Raw genomic sequence first — 18,668 nt, 5'->3', positions numbered from 1 at the left:
ATGTCGTCAACCATGCGCATTAGATAGTTACTTGATGAAGCTCTTTGTTGCTTAATAGTATACACAATACATTATATTTTTACAACAAATGTGTGTAAAATGGTTCATTTTGAATATATTGTTACAACTTTCTTGTGTCATTGTTTGTCAGTCTTGGTCATCTGTAACGAGTCTTGATATTTGTGTCGTCATAAATGCAATAATTTAAGAGATAGGGTCAGTGTTCTTTATAAACGACTGAAAACCGATTGAATAGTTTTAATTAAAACAAGTCTGCTTGGCTGGTTTGAAACGTGCACGGTTCAGTTCACACTGCGGTTTAACAGTTTTACGGTTTGGTTTACAGTTTGAAACTTGAATTCACATTTATTATTATTATTATTATTATTATTATTATTGTTATTATTATTATTATTATTATTATTATTATTATTATTATTTCGTCAAAACCGTCAAATCTAGCCAGTCTGGCAGACCCATCCAACTCGGCCGATTTAGTTTTGATATTTTTCAAAACCATAGTTAGCTGCTCAGCCCGAAGTTTTCATTAAAACCGGCTGTACCAGACCATGAACGCTACAAAAACACGCCCTTATCTTTTTAATAATTTAGATAATGTTTGGATGGTTGTAAATGAATATCAGACTTGATATACCCAAGTCAAAATTCTCTTAGCAAGACAAAAATAGTGTCACACACAATGGCTTCTTCACGTGTACCAGCCCCTATTACATTGCTGCAAATGCGCACCAATTTGAAAGAAATCAGACAACTACACACCCAACTGGTGGTGTCGGGATTGATCGATAGACGGGTTAATGCCGGGAGGCTGATCGCAGCATACGTGACATGTGGTGAAACCTATGATGCTTTGTCTGTGTTCCACACAATACCTTATCCTGATGTGTTTATATACAACAATATTATTAGAGGCTTAACATTAGCTAAATGCCCACATGGTTCACTGTTACATTACAATGAACTCTTACATGCTATCTTAACACCAGATAACCACACTTACACTTATGTTTTAAAAGCATGTTCTCATTTAAAAGCTGTTTCTGAAGGGAAACAACTTCATGCACAAATCATTAAGGCCGGAAAGAAACCGGACAAATATATTCACGGCTCGATGATTAACATGTATGTGAATTTAGGCGAGATGGGTCCCGCTGAACGCGTTATTTCCGAATTTTCAGAAGAGAATGTGCTTGCAATAAACTCGATGATTACCGGTTACATGAACCAGGGTGACGTTGATTGTGCGTGTCGACTTTTTGATAACATGTCGAAACGAGATTCTGCGTCTTGGAGCGCAATGATAACCGGGCACACTAGAAACGGTATGCATACCGAGGCTTTAGCCATGTTTCAAGAAATGATAGGTTTAAAAGTTTCAATAAACGAGTCGAGTCTAGTGAGTGTGCTATCTGCGTGCGGGCATTTGGGCGTGTTGGATCATGGTAGATGGATGCATGTTTACATTAACAAAAATATGGATAACATTAGTGTTAATCTTGGTACGTCTATTATTGACATGTATGCGAGATGTGGGTGTATCGAGTTTGCTTATGAAGTTTTCGAAAGTATGGCCGAGAAAGACGTTGTGACATGGGGAGTTATGATACACGGGTTTGCAACACACGGGCCTGTGGATAAATGCTTTCAACTTTTTGATGAAATGGTGGCTCAAGGAACCGGCCCAAACGAGGTTATATTTACAGCCATACTCACTGCGTGCTCTCATGCGGGATTAGTAGACTCGGGCCGGTTATATTTCAATCAAATGTCAAGTTTATATAACATTAGACCATCGGTTCAACACTACGGGTGCATGGTTGATCTTCTTGGTCGGGCAGGAAGGTTAGCCGAGGCAGAGGAGTTAATCTCAACAATGACTATAGAGCCGAACGCAGTTATATGGGGTGCGTTACTTGCGGGGTGTAGAATCCATAAAGAGTTTAGGTTAGGTGAATATGCTTTTAAGCAACTACTTAAGTTGGAGCCTGACTCAGGTGAGAGGTATAAGCTAGCGGGTCATTTGTTGGCGGATAGAGGTGAACAAGAACGTGCACATAAACTGAGATAAGATGTTCGGGACCGAAAACTAGAGGTAACACAAGGGTTGAGCTTGATTGAGGTTGATGGGCAGATTCATGAATTTAATGCAAGTGACATTGATCATAGAAGGTACCAAGAAATATATAATGTGTTTCATGGATGAAATGTGTGTCCTGTAGAGGTGCTGAGGTGACAAGATAGATAAATAGATCGGGTCGGGTTTAGGGTGAAATGGGCCGAGTTGCGCTGGATCGACTCACAAATACATGTGTCCATTCGAAAGAAAATTATAAATGATTCATGCATTACTTATTATTGTGAAACAATATTATTACACAACAGATGTATTATTATGGGATAATTTCATTTATCCCTCTCAAAACTTGGTATAATACCTACCATATTTAGCTAACAAAAATTATTTATATCAAATACACCCATTTTTAAATTAATGACGCTTATACCCTTCTCTTAAAACTAGCATCATCTTTAAAATTGTATTGAATGAAATGGGGTACATATGAATTTGAAATATTTTGAATGGGTATATTTGATATTAACTTTTTTAGTTAGGTAAATATGATATTATGCAAGTTTTTAGAGGTACATATAACAACACAACCTATTTATAAAGAGGCGGGAATTAAGGACAATGACCTTGAAACCTTTAGATACTCAACCCGCGTAAAACAACCAACTTCACCATAAGAAGTTTCTTTTGGACTTGGGTCGAAAATCCTTTTTGTTAACTTACCAAGAATCAAGAAAGGTGCTCAACTGCGTGCAAAAAGAAAATAAAAATAATGGTGCGTTTCGTTAACAAAAAAGCACGTGAAATTTAATAATAATGGCATGAATATAATATAACTTACATTGCTGAGAAGCTTTGCCCCATACCATGCAGAATCTGCACCATACGGTGGTGGAATAACGCGCATACCATTGGATATGGCTGGGGGAAGAAGAATATGGAGTTCATTATCTAATCTTTCTGCACACGGGAAATGAAAATTTAAATAAGATATCACACCGTCACTTTATAAATCAAACGTATTTACATGAAAATATAATGATTTATATTTTATACCGACTAATCCTGGTAAGCAGGCAGTGCCACCAGCCAAAACAATGGACTTGAACCAAGAATCATCAGCGGATAATCCCAAAGCATGGCATTGTTCAATACAAAGTGCCACCATTTGATGCAAACCCTTTGAACTCCTGTTGTCAAAAGAATAGAAGTTCCTTTAAATGTCATGGTGGGTCAAACGGGTTCGATAACAGGTTGAAACGGGCCGGGTTGATCCAGACAAACTTTTTTCTTGTTTAACTTGCTTTATGCAAATAATCAAATTGTTACTATGATTCTTAGATTGTCTCCATCCCAAAAGGCTAAAACCGTCTATTTTCTAATACCTTACATTGTCTGCACTTAGATTGTCTGCACTTACAAATCCTTACATTTCTACATCACCACCATTTTCTAATTTATTTTTCATAATGAATGTATTCTTTATACCAAATGAATTATTTAGAACATTTTTAATAAACTTATTATAATACACTAATACTTTGTTAGTAAAATAAATTATATAAATTAAAGTATTGTATAAAAAAACAAAATGGTGTAAAAGCTATAAAAATATTGTTTTTAAAATATAAAACATTACATTATTTTGTTATTTTGCCGAATTATTACATTAAAAATGACTTAAAATAAAAATACTTTACGAAACTTTAATTTGGCCCATTTGAGATAAAAACACAGCCCAACTCAACCGCTTTATTACTAAACGGGTCAAAATTGCCAGCTCTTATTAATATAGACAACAAAAGGATTGAGGATAAGGTGTACATACAATCCTGCAATAAGTGGTTGGAATAAAATCTCTCCTGTTCGAAACCGCTCTTGCTTAAGAGTAAACCAACCCTCAGCAGGAACTTCATATGAAGCTTCTGTATCTTTTTGCAATTCAGCTTGGTAGTCAATAGCGACATAACAAAGGTTCTGCAAGTCAACTCAACCCGATAACATTAGGCTATATGTAGAAATATCTTGTTAAACACTAGTTTTGTTTCCTTTCAAGTTCACTTCAACAATGGATAAAAAGATAGATACCTCTTTCAAAGCGCGCACTGTGTATACCGAAGAAAAAATTTGATTTCTTTGTAGCCTTTGCTCTTTAAGGTATCCAACAAGCTTCAAAGCTCCAGCTGGCACAACTTTCACACCGACTTTGTACATTATCTTACCGTTTAATACAGGAGACATAAAATAAGAACTTATAAAAACAAAACGGTTTAAAGCGGCTTCACACTTGCACAAATCACAGTTATTCTAATATAACATGATTATGAAGATTAAAAGAGCAAGACATTGCATACTTGGTACAATAGATGTTTGATTAAAACTGACATTGACGAGAATTCCTGAAGTTTTTCTTGCTGCAAACAACGCTAAAGTTGCCTGCACATCATGCATCAGTAACAATAAGGGTATTTCGGTAATATATATTATTGTTATGAAATCGAAGAGTGAATAAAAAAGTAGATCCAGACCTGGCTAACTGCACAGACTGAAGGAACATTCATATCAAACATTGCAGAGTAGATGGTTTCTTTAAGTTTCCGTCTCGCGGTTTTATCAGATCGTGTATCTGAACATGTTTAAAAAATAACAGTAGTGAAGTAGATTCTAATATTATACAAATGTCAACAAATAAAAAGATAACATGAACCGAACCGTACCTCCATAATGGGTGATTGGAATCGAGACAACAGTTGGCTACGTATATGATTTCACTTGCATCCTGCAGGTGATAACATCAAGAAAAACATCAGTTTCAGATAAAGCAAAAAATAAATTTATTTAAAGACTGTCTAAAAATATAATTCACAATGAAGTACACCTGCTATATATCGTTGCGAAAAAATGGCGAAGCCTAGAGTACATTGGAGCCTCGATGTTACCAAATTCCTATATTTACAATTGATCTTTTAAGAATGCCAACTAATGGACGCAGACATTCGTACAGTGTAAAAATAATGGAAGTAACAATTTACCAAAAACGTTGCAGCACGACCAGATGGAGAGTCATATTTGCTCCAACCAAATTTGCAATAGCCAGAACCGCCTTTAGTGAAGATAAAAGTAAAAAAAATATTAAACATGAGCATGAATACAATTAACAAACATGATCATAATACTAGATGTAGTTGAAAGTTGAAACATGCACATCTTGTGGATTGATTTAATATTCAACCAATAATTTTAAATATTCATCGCTTTCATGTTTCGGGTCCCGTTTAGAAAGTATGAAAATAAATGATGTGATTGTGAAAGGGAGAAAAATGATCAAAAAGTGTCGACTTTCCCTCATTTTTATACTATTTCATAAACATAATAAGAGGTACAATTACACAATACAATTTATGTATGTATACCGTCAATGATGATAGCTCCGGGAACCTGCACTCGTTGACCATAGATCTGCATAAACGATTGCGCCCGACAAGGATAAGTTCTGCAATAAAAAATCAAGGATGTTACTCAATAGATGAGAAATGGTAATATTAGTAAACAACTAAACAAATAGTTCCTCTTATTTCCTATTACTAAATCAGGACAACTATTCAACTAACATAAATCAAATTTTACAATAACAAAAAAGGAAAATTGAAAAGAAATGATGGCGATCGGTTTAGTCAATAAAAGCATGTGTGTGCTTAAAGACTAAAGTGGTCCTCATACATAGCCTTCACATTTTGACTGTTGTGTATATCACATTGTTCTTCCCAGCAAGAACACCAAACTTAATCTTGGCACATATGAAACTAGTAATAAATAATATATGATCAAAATACCTAAAAAAGTAGTCAATCTTCATACTTGATACACTCCTGTTAGAGCTACTTATTTTCCTTTTAAATTGTACAGATGGAAACCTAATCTAACCTAATATTTTGAACAAAATAACTTAACTACAATGAAATCAAATTTTTTAATATTCATGAAAATTTATACGACTAATAATAATAATAATTTTGAACAAATAATTAACTACAATGAAATCAAATGAATCAAAATTCATGAAAATTTATAATACTAATAATAATAATTTTGAACAAAATAACCTAACTACAATGAAATCAAATGATTCAAAATTCATGAAAATTGGGATGTTATATACATACACCATCCCATGGTGTATGTATAGGCGGTAGGCCTATACAATCCGTATAGAGTTGCGTGTCTAACATATGTACAAAGAAATCAGAGTTGCAGTTTTTTGCAACCTATACAACTTGTATAGGCCTATACGAGTCGTATAGGTCCTGATCTCTCGTGTGACCCTATATGCCTCGTATAGGCCTCTACTGGTGTCTGGATAACCAAGCCGGTGTATGAAGAACACAAGCCTAATAATAACAAACATAAGCTTACCGAAGAGGATAACCGGAGCGTAAGCTAGTTTCCGCGAAGAACTTAGAGTCCCAAGGATCCTGCTGGCTTTGCAGAAAATATATCCACAACATATTATGAGAAACAATCAATTTCCATGACTTACAAATAACAGTAAGCTTAGCAGCCTCTTTCGGTCCAAGTAACTTCAAAATTTGCATAAATATATCAAGCGGGATTCGATCGAATTCACCCGTGGACGATGAACAAACAATAATCTGATCTGGATCGCACCCATGACTTGAAACCAAGCTGTTTGAATTGGAGGATGAGCTTGAGCTGAAACTGCTCGAATTCGATCGAATTGCGGAACCCAGAACCAGTTTTAATAAATAGACATTATGAATCCGGTGAGAATGTTTTGGCCGGAGATGACGCCGGAGGGAAGTGGTGACTAGTGGCGCTGACTTCTTTAACTGATTGATGTTTATTTGAATTTAACTTTACACTTACCCGGTATATATTATTATTATTATTATTATTATTATTATTATTATTATTATTATTATTATTATTATTATTATTCTATATTTTAAATTACTGATCTCGGTGGAATTCATTGTTGATTTTAATGGTCATGCGTATGAAATTTATAATTTTCTTTATTTGTTTTTTTACAATTATTTTTGTATGTATATCAACTAAGAAAAAAAAATGTATTGATAGCTATTTAAAAAAAAGAACAAATTGAAAATAAATAATCTCAACTTTAAACATCACTATCAGCGGTCCCAACTTTCAACTATTTTTGTCTCAATAGACCTATGTTAAAAAGCATTTAACGTCGTTAAGTTTTTTTCCGAGTTTCAAACCGATGCTTTAGGGCTTTTGGTCGAAAGAATGATACGGTTCAACCGATTTAAGACTTATCTTGAAACGGTGATCAAGTCATTTGAATCACCGTTTTGAGATAAGTTTTGCATCAGTCGAATCGTATCGTTTTTCATATTAAAAGCCCTAAACATCATTTTGAAACTCGGGAAAACTTAACGGTGTTAAGTTTTTTTTTAATGGAGGTCCATTTAGACAAAAATAGTTGAAAGTTAGTACTGTTGGTAGTGATTTTTAAAGTTGGGATTATTATTGGCTAATACACAAAAGTTGGGATTGTTTATTTTCAATTTACCTTAAAGAGTTATGGATTAATGGATGTTGATAAATTGAGTTGAAAGAAATTATTTTTTTGATAGAAAAAGATCATAGTGTATAAATAAATTGTATTAGCGACTTTGTGTAGAATATAGAATAAAATGAAGACAAAGATAAAAAAAATTACATAAATATATTAAACATTTTTATCATTTCAATTATTATAGTATTTACAGGTTGTTACGTGGCAGTTGTGGTCTCGGAGTATATTAGTCGTTGGTGCAAAGTGTCTTAGGTTTTCGGTTAGAGACCATCTTGAACTCCATAAGTCGTAAAGCTTGGAGCTTTGGGGAAATAAGTGTTTCATGGTTTAATTCTTATAGCTTGTTTGAGTTTATAGAAGACAAGAAACGAAAGTGTTTGAAGGAAAGGAGGTAAAAATTGAACGCGTAACTAGTGACCATACGCGCGTAACAGGCATCATGCGTGTACACGACACTCGTTAAGCGCGTACTGTCGATTGAACACTTAACTCGGTTTGACACATGATCCAAGCCCACCCGACCTAACCTATTGCCGGTCCTAACTTGTAACCACGTAACATGTTAATTTTTTAATTGCTTAAATTAAAGAGAATTAATGCTCGTTTTCATGGTTTAATTTTTTTAAAATATATTAATGTTAGTATTTTTTAAACTAAATTGTTTAACCATGCATAATCATGTGAGAAAAGACCATATACCCCTGGATTTTCAAAATTGTATACCTTACTTCTTAAAATTTAGAAGGTCATTGTCATTTGTATTTTATATAGGATAGATATGTAATATAAAATGTAAAATGAAATACAATGTTAACTTGAGAACTATTGAAACTCGTTTGTGTGGTTGTGAGGTTGCCAACTCCATTTTATCTCATATTGGCCACAAGGGTGGTTTTGAAATTTTACACATGATGATATCCATCCATGTGATGTGACCAAATCTAACTGTTTATACTCTCTCACCTCACTCACACATAACCTACTCAAACATAAAAAAACACACATCCTAATCTGATGCAAATTGTCAAACAGATATGGAGCAAAGCCAACTCGTCACTGGATCTGACTCTTCACAGCCACCGTTTTTTTTTGTGGCGGAGTGAAACTCCTGAATGACGCCCAAATTTAGTTTTCTTGAAAAAAATTCACTTGACACCTCTAAGGTCATTTCTCAATCTGTCTTATATGAACACCTAATTTGCTCCTATAGCAAATTGTCAAACAGATATGGAACAAATATTTTACATATGTAAACTAATGAATTCTTTTAATAACTTTACATATTTTACATATTACACTAGTGAATTCTTTTAATAACGTCCGTAAATGTAACACACGTAAATTGGAATGTAAGAAACATAAATCGTTTTCTCTCTCCACCTTTATATAATTAGACGTGTTTTACATATGTTAGATATTTTACATATTTTTACAAAGCAAAAAACACAGCCATTTCATATGTTTACATAATTTACATATTTTACGAATGTAAGACGAACGTAAAACGATTGTAAGACAAATGCAAAACTAGTGTAACTAATAAAATTGAACATAACCAACTATAAAATTAAACAAGGAACATTTTTACATGTAATATCCGAACTTTTCGTAAAGTATAATAATAGATTTATAATTGTTATGCAAGTTAATTACTTATTATTTAAATAAGAAAGTCTAAGAATGAGCTAATGAGAATAATTAAGAGATGGACTTAGAGGTAAAATATGAACTTAGGAAGAGAATATAGGCTTAGGGTCCATGGGCTTGGGGTATTTAAACACCTTAAACATTTCCAAAACCCTAGATATAGAGGTGCACAACGTAACCAGTTAACCGGTTTGGAACCGATTTCCTAACCGGTATTGCTCTAACCGGTTTATAACCGGTCTAAACCGTCGGTTAGAAACCGGTTTTTGATTTCAGATAGAAAACCGGTTAGTAACCGGAATTTTATAAACCGATTAACCGGTTATTTACGTTAAAAAAACCAGCAACACCTATATGACCGTTGTGAACGATCTTATGACCGTTTGTTTTAACGTTGGACCCATTTTAACCCTTCCTAATTAGTATAAACTAGTGGGTTGTCCCGCCGCGATGCGGCGATGGGGTTTAGATGATTAAGAAGTTACGCGTTTGTGTCGTATCGTAGCCATCTAGCCTTTCATATAAGAGGGTTTAACGTTTGTGGCGTAAATATTTTTAGTTGCCCCCCAACAAACATATAACAACAGATTTTCTCCGGTATATATCAAAAGTTATCATTACACATCAAAAATTACAAAACAAAGCCTATACTCGATGTTAAAAAAATGAAAATACAATTTATGAATTTGATGCAAGTAAAACAGAAATAAACTTGTTCTCACAACCATACTCACACACACCTTTTTTTCCTCTCAACAAAACTGAAACAAACTTTGAAAGCCTTTAGGATTTTGCCATTATCGATCTTATATGTTCTATGAAGGAAGCACTATTGGTTTCTTATATGCTGCCTTGCTATGAAATATGAATGTCTCCTTGCTTTCAAAGCCTATAGGTTCCCTCCCTAACGACCCAACTCAACCCAACCTGTAATCATTCAAGTAGAAACCATGCCAACCCGAACAAAAATGACATTATTTTTAAATAGACTCATTTCGGCACGAACCCATAACAACCCGAACCACTTCTGATCCGTAACTAATAAGCTGTTGGTAGTACTTTCAGATCTGATGTACAATTCCTACTCTGCACTTTTCTATTATTGTATTAGTAACATATAAATAAACTTCAATATTTAGTTAGATTAGAAGGTTTACCAATTGTACCTTAATTTAACTCTTCATCAATCAACAGGCTTCTCAAAAACCATTGTATTTCCAATTTTTCAGTATCACTGTGAAAAAGCATAGCAAATATTCAGTTTCCCTATCTAGTTTCTTGTAAGCCCAATAATACTTGTAAACCAAATCCACTCTAACAACAAATAATAACTAACCTATTTTTATAAAAAAAAAAAAATTATCTAATATGCTATGGTTACTACATTCAAATGAAATATGAGCACTTTAATTAGGAGTTTAAGGATGGAAAGAAGATGGTGGAACCTTTTTCCTTTGTCTTTGTCAATTACTTGTTAAAGTTATGTTGCAAACATTATTGCCGGGAAACAAAGAGACGGAAATCCAGCTACCAGAACATCATAACCCGGCAACAACATCGATGTAACAAAGAAAAGGGTAGAAATCAACGTCCATGACGAAAGACAATCTACCTCCCGCCGATCGAGGAAAGTAGTTTAGAGATGAAAATCCCAAAACAAAAGTACAACCATGTGGACAGCTGTCAATCAAACCAATAACAAAGATGAGGTCATCACTGTACAAACATTTGAAGCTCAAGTTACAAGTTGTAATGCACCAACTTATTTGAAAATGTAGTATTATAATTAAGTATGGAGTGTATTGGGTTGATTACACCACTTCCCGAGCTCTCAAAAATGCAAAAAACCGTAAAAAAAACCGAAAAAATCGCAAAACCAAACTCAAAACCGCACAAAAAAATTATCACACCCCGACCAAAGGCGGAACATGCCGGGGCGTAACGTATTGATTGGACATGAGCTCAAAAGACACTAATTAAAGCGACAATAATTATTTAATTTCATTAATATTAAACAAGTACACAAATTTATTACTAAGAGACAGTTACATCATGCTTTTGTATTTTGAGTAATATCCTAAGTTAAAACTAATTTCTTCGATCTTGAACAATGTAAATTACTTGTACCTGTAGCATGTATAAAAATAGAGTTTGTCAACACGAATGTTGGTGAGAATACATAAGTTTTAGCTGAGATATATATAGATAAAAAGTTCACAATTCATCTGCAATGATGAGTATTACAATTCTTATGAAATGTAACAATTATATAGATGTGGACCCGTTCCTATTGAAATAAAATCAATGTACTTGGATAAATGTATAATCATTCTAGATGAGAATAGATGAGGATGAGATACCAACCACCAAACATAAAATAAACAATTAATCACATAGAGCATAATCATAGAGCATGCAATAATCACACATAACATATATTGAATCGTGTTTTGAATAGATGTAGAAATAAAAAACGGGTAAAATTGAATAAGGTATACATGCTACCCCCAAAATATAAAATATGGAAAAAGGGGTATGTAAACTCACCTTAACGAGTGAATTATTGAAGATGAGATGGCAATAAGAAGTTAAGAAGAGTCCTCAGGATATGTCAACGGAAGTTCCTAATTGTTAACGATAATATAAATTATTTATAACGAAAAAAATTACATTCTTACGATGGACAGGGTTTAAGTAGAAACTTTATTTAAAATATTATTAGTTAAATTATCAATATATGAGTAGTTTAACTATCAAAGAATTAATATAAATATATATATATATATATATATATATAAATATATAAGTAACTAGAGAGTATAAGTTAATGACACAATAGTTACTAGCCGGCTTAAAAAAGGATTTGGAGTCGTTTAGGTTTTCAATCTATTTTTTTTTATTTGTTACCGGCTATTATTATTATATTATTGTTGGGCCTAGTTTTGTGGTTTAAGTTTGTTTATGCTTAGTTGGGCTTGGGTTTTGGGTGCGTATGTAAATCGAGAACACATTTGTGTTCTCGGTGGGCTTTTGGTGTTTGGGCCGGCCTCTGGTTGTTATCTCTATATATAGTGACATGATGTATAGGGTTAAGGTTGTTCATTCATATTATTATCAAGTATTGTAAGTGCTTAAGCACCCGACGTATTCAATATATACGTGTTTTGAAGCAATTCCGTGTTAGTTTACCTGTTATTATTCGTGTTCTTGAATAACCGAGGATTGGTATTCCGCATCAATACTCGTTTGGTTGATATCATATTGTAGTGATCCAGATTCGGGACTTACAATTGGTATCAGAGCCTTTGACGAATTCAGGCTCGTTATTGTGATATCAACGGATTCAAGATCGTATTGTTTTTGGTGGTGTAGGAACTTTTCCGGCGAACAATTGATCGGAAGAGAAGGCTGAGTTATTTTTGGGTAAATATTGGGTTGACTTGGAAACATATCATCATTCCCTAATTTACGAAAGTTTGTTACAAGAAAACTGGAAAGATTGTGGTTTTCGGTCAAAAGATTTGGTCAATAAACCTAGTCCTCGGCTTGCTTAGTTTTTGGCCACATCTTGCCCAAAATTAGAGATTTCGGTCAAAAGATCTAGTCAACTTTTATGGTTATCGGTCAATTGATTTGGTCAACAAGGGCAGTTCTCGGTCAACGAATTGTCAACATTTGAGTTCTCGGTCAAGGGGAGTTTTCGGTCAAAAGTTTGGTCAACCAGAGTAGTTTTCGGTCAAATATTTTGGTCAACTGTGCGTTCTCGGTCAACCTCAGTTCACCCCTTAGTTCTCGGACCAAAGTCTTTGTTCTCTGCCCAATCTGTGTTTGGGCTTGTCTTATTGGACTTAATTTTTATTGGATCTAAAATAAATCAGTAACAGTTTTGAAATGGCCCAGTTAACTAATGGCAACAACTCAACCAACTCGTCACTTCACCAAGAACTTGATTCAATCATGGGTACTGCTACACGTGTACCTCGTTTATTATCCCCTGAAGGGTTCAATGAATGGAAATTTAGTTTTGAACACTATGCCAAGATGAAAGATTCAAAAATTTGGAAAAGCATCGTGAGAGGACCTCAAATAATCACCTACCAAAGGGATGGATCAAACGAGGTCCTTATAAAGCTAGTTGCTCAATATGATGATCCTGATTTTGAGAAGGTCGAAGAAGATGAGAAAGCTCTTTCAACTCTAACTATGGCACCCACACCCGAGATTGCACTTCAGTTTAGAGAACTCCAATCGGCTAAAGAGTTGTGGGCCGCGCTGATAGAAGTTTATGAGGGAAATGAGGATATGAAAAGAAGTCGTCAAGACCTGCTGCGTCAGAAATTTAATATGTTTAATCACGTTCTGGGAGAGACACTGGAATCTCAGCTTCAAAGGTTTATATCCCTTGTAACTGAGATGAGAACTGCTGGAATCTTTCTACAAACCTCAAAGATTAACAACAAGTTAGTGAACTCTCTGCCAAAGAACCGGGACATGCATGTTGCAGTCATTAAAAAGACCAAAGACCTTAACAGAATGAGCATGACTGAGATGATTGCAACTATTATGTCCTGCGATATGGATGATAAACAACGGGCAATAAATCATGCTAGCTCTTATAGCGCTGCTGGATATAAAGTTACTTCTAACAGAGCCCTCATGTCTCAAGATAGTTTCTCACTATTTAAGCTCTCTCAACTACCACCACCGGGAAACTTTCAGATGTTCTCGTCCACCCTTGGTCAATCATCGTCATCAAATTCACCTAATCCAGCTCCAATATTTTTTACCAAATCTGGTCAGTTAGTTAGTGATTCTGGCAAAACCGCTTCTAGTGTAAACCCAGCCAGATTCCTACCATACCTAAAGTAACTCAAGAAAATATTGCATTAATGGCAGGATTTATGAATTGTTATCATGCGTTTCTGGCTGGAGATTTGGTCCAACCCATGGCTGCTACTGAATTTGATCAGATTCATCCTGATGATATTGAAGAAATGGACATCCGTGGAAAATTCCAATGGTGGTTTTCCGTGCTAAGAATTTTACCAAAAGGACGGGTAGAAATAACTGGAACATGCCAAATAATCAAAAAGTGGGTTTTAACAAGGAGACTCTCAGGTGTTACAACTGTCACGAGCCTGGTCACTTTGCTCGTGAATGCACCAATCCGGCTAAAGAGGGGAATACGGAAAGGGCTTTGGTTCCAGCTGGAAATGCTTGGGGTGATGCTGGAAGTAGTTCAAGTATGGGGAAAGTGGTATGGTTACTCAAACGTTCTCATGGGAAGGACAGATGGCTGCGTTGAATATTGGAAATCAAACTGCTAATTTCGCAACAGTTGAGGAATCTGAATAGGAAAACACTGCTGAGGAGAAGGTTAAGGAGCTCCAATTTGCATACATGGCGTTCACTTCTCCGGACTCATCTGAGGTACGTTTTCTACCATGTTCTTTAAATTGTGGTGAGAAAATTGAGATGTATCAACTTCATAATGACAATCTAATTAGAGATATGGAAAGAATAAAATCAGAGAGTTTTAAACTTAAGAAAAATGAAAAAGGGTTTTTAGACAAAATTGAATCTCTCAATAAAGACATTAAGAAACTCAAGTCTGATTTTAGTATTAAAAGCTGTCACTATCTTGATGCTAAACAAGAAATCGCTGAGTTGACTGCTAAACTGGAAACCGCCAAATCTGAAATTTTAAATTTAACTAACAAGTTTGAAAAGGCTGAACTTGATTTTAAGAAATTCGATGGGTCCAGTAAAGTTGTCAACTCAATGATTGAGAATCAGTTGTGGTGGAAGGAAAATGAAGGTGAGGGGATATGATTCAGTCAAGTTCCCCCACCATACAACCACAACTATGTTCCTACTCCTGTTACCAAAGAACAGGAAGAAAAGATAAAGGATTTGAAGTACGATAAACAAGATAAAGGTAAGGGGACTGGCTCTGCTAGTGCCGGTTCATCTACTTCAAGTGTGAATGATTCTAACGTGTCTACCTCATGTGCAGAAAATTAATTATGAAGGAGTGGACTGATGAGGATGACGACCCCTGTTTTGATTTTGATAATAATTTCATTTCTAATGTTTTTTTAGAACTTCCTGTTTTGAATTCTGTTATTCCGACTGTTTGTGTGGGCTCTGTTTTAAAGAGCAAGGATGCTTGTGTGATTGATTCGGTTGAAACCTTAAGTTCTAATAATGTGATTTCTAATAAAAACAAAATTTCAAAAAATTCGGAAAAATATGTTGCACCTAAGTTTGTCAAGGAGGGATGCTCTAATGACAAACAAGGTGATAAGTTTAAAAAGGAAAATGTAAATTCTCGCAAATCTAAACAGACTGGTCCACACAACCAGTCCAGACAAGGAGCTGCCCAGAGTGAATTTTTCATAAAACGTCAGACATGTTTTAACTGTGGCACTCCTGGTCATATTGCCAGAAATTGTCCACATCGTCCGTACATTCCATACTACGGATTTTATCAAAGAAATATGCCATATGTGCCCCATAATGCATATAGGCAAGGGTTTAGACATTATTCGGCTAGTTCTTTTGACGATGATTGGAATCGAAACAAATCTGGCAGGTTTAGTCCTCATCAGACCAAACCCGACATGATCAAAAAAAGGGTTAGTAAAGGTGTTTCAAGTTCAAAATCACATATAAACACTAACACTAGACCTAAACAGGAGAAGAAAATGGTTTCATCTAATAATTCTACGTCTAAGGCACCGGAGATCATGACAACCATTCGTACTTATAATTCCAAATCTTCCAGATATAAATGGTTGCCTAAATCTCCGGCGAAAGCATCTAATCATTCTATTTTTGATGATCAAAAGGATATGACATGGCAGTCTGTGACAAAAATTGATGAGTCAGGGTCACCTAGTGTAAGTATGGACTGGGTACCAAAAACTAACTAATCCCGCGTTTTGTGCAGGGACAGCTATGGAGGAATATCATCAGACCTTGGTATGTTGATAGTGGCTGTTCCAGGCACATGACAGGAGACATCACCCAGCTACACGACATTCAAACATTTAATGGTGGGTATGTGTCCTTTGCGGGAGGAGAGAAAGGAAAAATTACTCAAAAGGGTACTGTAAGTAACGGTGTGTTGAAGTTTGAGAATGTTAATTTTGTTCTAGAATTGAAGCACAGTCTTTTAAGTGTGTCGCAAATTTGTGACAAAGATTTTTCAACTAATTTTACTAAAAACGAGTGCTTAATTCTAAAACCGAGTATAATCATACCAGAAAAATGGATTCTTGTTCGATCACAACGAAAAGATAATGCTTATGTGATCGACATGAACCAAAATGTTCCCGACGAAATTACATTCTTGTTTTCAAAAGTGTCGGAACATAATGCGATGCTTTGGCATCGTAGGCTTGGTCATGCTAATATTAAAAATCTAAATCAGCTTGCTAAAAACAATTTAGTGCGTGGTTTACCTATCAAAGATTTTGTGACTGTTGAAAAATGTGTGGCTTGCGCTTTGGGAAAACATCATCGAAAATCTCATAAGCATAAGTTAATTAATACCATCTCGTCAGTCTTTCAGTTACTTCATATGGACCTCTTTGGGCCAGTTCATGTGTTAAGCTTGTCTCGTAGTTCTTATTGTCTAGTTATTACTGATGACTACTCACGTTTTACATGGGTGTTTTTCCTGTCAAATAAGAGCGAAACTGCAGATCTGATCAAGAAGTTTGTGGTATTAATGGAAAATCAACTGAACCTAAAGCTGAAAGGAATCAGGTGTGACAATGGAACGGAATTCAAGAATGCAGTTCTGAATCATTTCTGCTCAGAAAAGGGGGTGCTTCGTCAGTACAGTGCTCCGCGGACGCCTCAACAAAATGGTGTCGCTGAAAGAAGAAACAGAACTCTAATCGAAGCAGCAAGAACGATGTTATGTGACTCTAAGTTGCCACTGTTTTTCTAGGCTGAAGCCATTAATACGGCCTGTTATGTTCAGAACCGGGTGATATTCAACAAGTCAAAGATGAAGACTCCGTATGAGATTGTTTATGGTCATCAACCCACTGTCGCTCATTTCAGAGCTTTCGGGTGTCCGTGCACGTTGCTAAATCCAGAAACCACTCCAAAGTTTGGGGCCGCAGCAGATGAGTGTTATTTCGTTGGATATGCCGGTAAAACATCCTATAGGGTTTACAACAAGTCCACCAAACAGATTATAGAGTCCTATGAAGTTCGTTGGTTAGAAGAAAATGAGACTGATGCCCGTGTTGGTCCTGATTGGCTATTCGACTACAATGAATTCTTCAAGCCTTTTAATGTGTTTCCAGTCATCATTACAGACTCTCAAGGTGGTTCCACAGTGGAGATTACTCAATATAGTTCTCAATCACTGTCTCATATTTCTCCTTCACTGGATGATGAGGTTATTGAGATTACCAGTGCTCCAACCACAAACGATAATCAGCCTATCCAATCTTCAGAGACCGATCATTCACAACCAATCTCGTCTGAGAATACTGCAAACGTTGAGGAGGAGAGTTCCGTTCGTCAGATATTCCGGAGCACATTGTTTCCCGACGCCATTCCAGATGAATACGTTGCCGGCACCTCATACTCTCACAGTACAGCAACGTCTGGATGGAAAAACCCTCTTACTGACTCCGGGGAGAATGTAACAAATCTTCAACCTAACAGTGATGTTTCTGATCATTTAATTCCTTCAAGAATTCAAAAGAATCATCCGATTGAGAACGTCATAGGACCCATTGAAGCGGGTGTGTCCACCAGAAGTCAGACCGGACACATAAACAGTTGCATGTTCTCTTGCTTCATATCTCAAATCGAACCAAAGAATGTTGAAATGGCTCTTCAATAACCTAGTTGGGTTGATGCTATGCATGAAGAACTGAATCAGTTTTAGAAGTTAAAGGTATGGAGATTGGTTAAATTGCCGGAATGAAAGAAAGCTCTTGATACAAGATGGGTTTTTAGGAACAAGCAAGATGACACCGAGGTTATTGTTCGTAATAAGGCACGACTAGTAGTTCGCGGGTTTCGCTAGGTTGAAGGGTTAGATTACACAGAAGTCTATCCTCCAGTAGCTAGACTTGAGACAATTAGAATTTTTCTGGCATATGCATCATACACGGGTTTCACAGTTTATCAGATGGATGTTAAAACAACTTTTTTGTATGGTGAGGTCAAAGAAGAAATTTATGTCGATCAGCCACCGGGTTTCGTTGACTCTAAGAAGCCAAATCATGTTTACAAGTTAGACAAGGCTCTGTACGGGTTACATCAGGCTCCACGGTCGTGGTATGCTACACTGACCGCACACCTACTTGACCACGGCTACAAGCGGGGAACGAT

The 18,668-nt window shown here is 35.6% G+C and overlaps 2 pseudogenes across 1 annotated transcript; one reads left to right on the top strand and one right to left on the bottom strand.

Annotated features, from left to right (window-relative positions):
- The first annotated feature begins 667 nt into the window (after positions 1-667).
- On the top strand, positions 668-2,367 carry LOC143604474 (pentatricopeptide repeat-containing protein At5g66520 pseudogene; annotated as a pseudogene).
- Positions 2,368-2,404: 37 nt separating this feature from the next.
- LOC143604475 (actin-related protein 8-like) lies at positions 2,405-6,960 on the bottom strand (annotated as a pseudogene). The gene is made up of 12 exons (XR_013148305.1): positions 6,506-6,960; positions 5,506-5,585; positions 5,125-5,195; positions 4,971-5,038; positions 4,810-4,871; positions 4,621-4,718; positions 4,447-4,528; positions 4,181-4,323; positions 3,921-4,069; positions 3,149-3,282; positions 2,934-3,052; positions 2,405-2,838 (listed from the first exon to the last, which is right to left on the bottom strand). The product of XR_013148305.1 is annotated as an actin-related protein 8-like (transcript).
- Positions 6,961-18,668: the final 11,708 nt, after the last annotated feature.

The sequence above is a fragment of the Bidens hawaiensis genome, unplaced genomic scaffold (assembly GCF_021521415.1).
Source record: "Bidens hawaiensis isolate Kalapana, Puna unplaced genomic scaffold, B.hawaiensis_p1.1 tig00065279_1, whole genome shotgun sequence".
Lineage (NCBI taxonomy): Eukaryota > Viridiplantae > Streptophyta > Magnoliopsida > Asterales > Asteraceae > Bidens > Bidens hawaiensis.
The sequence above is the reverse complement of the archived record's forward strand: the minus strand, read 5'-3'. Positions and strand labels throughout refer to the sequence as shown.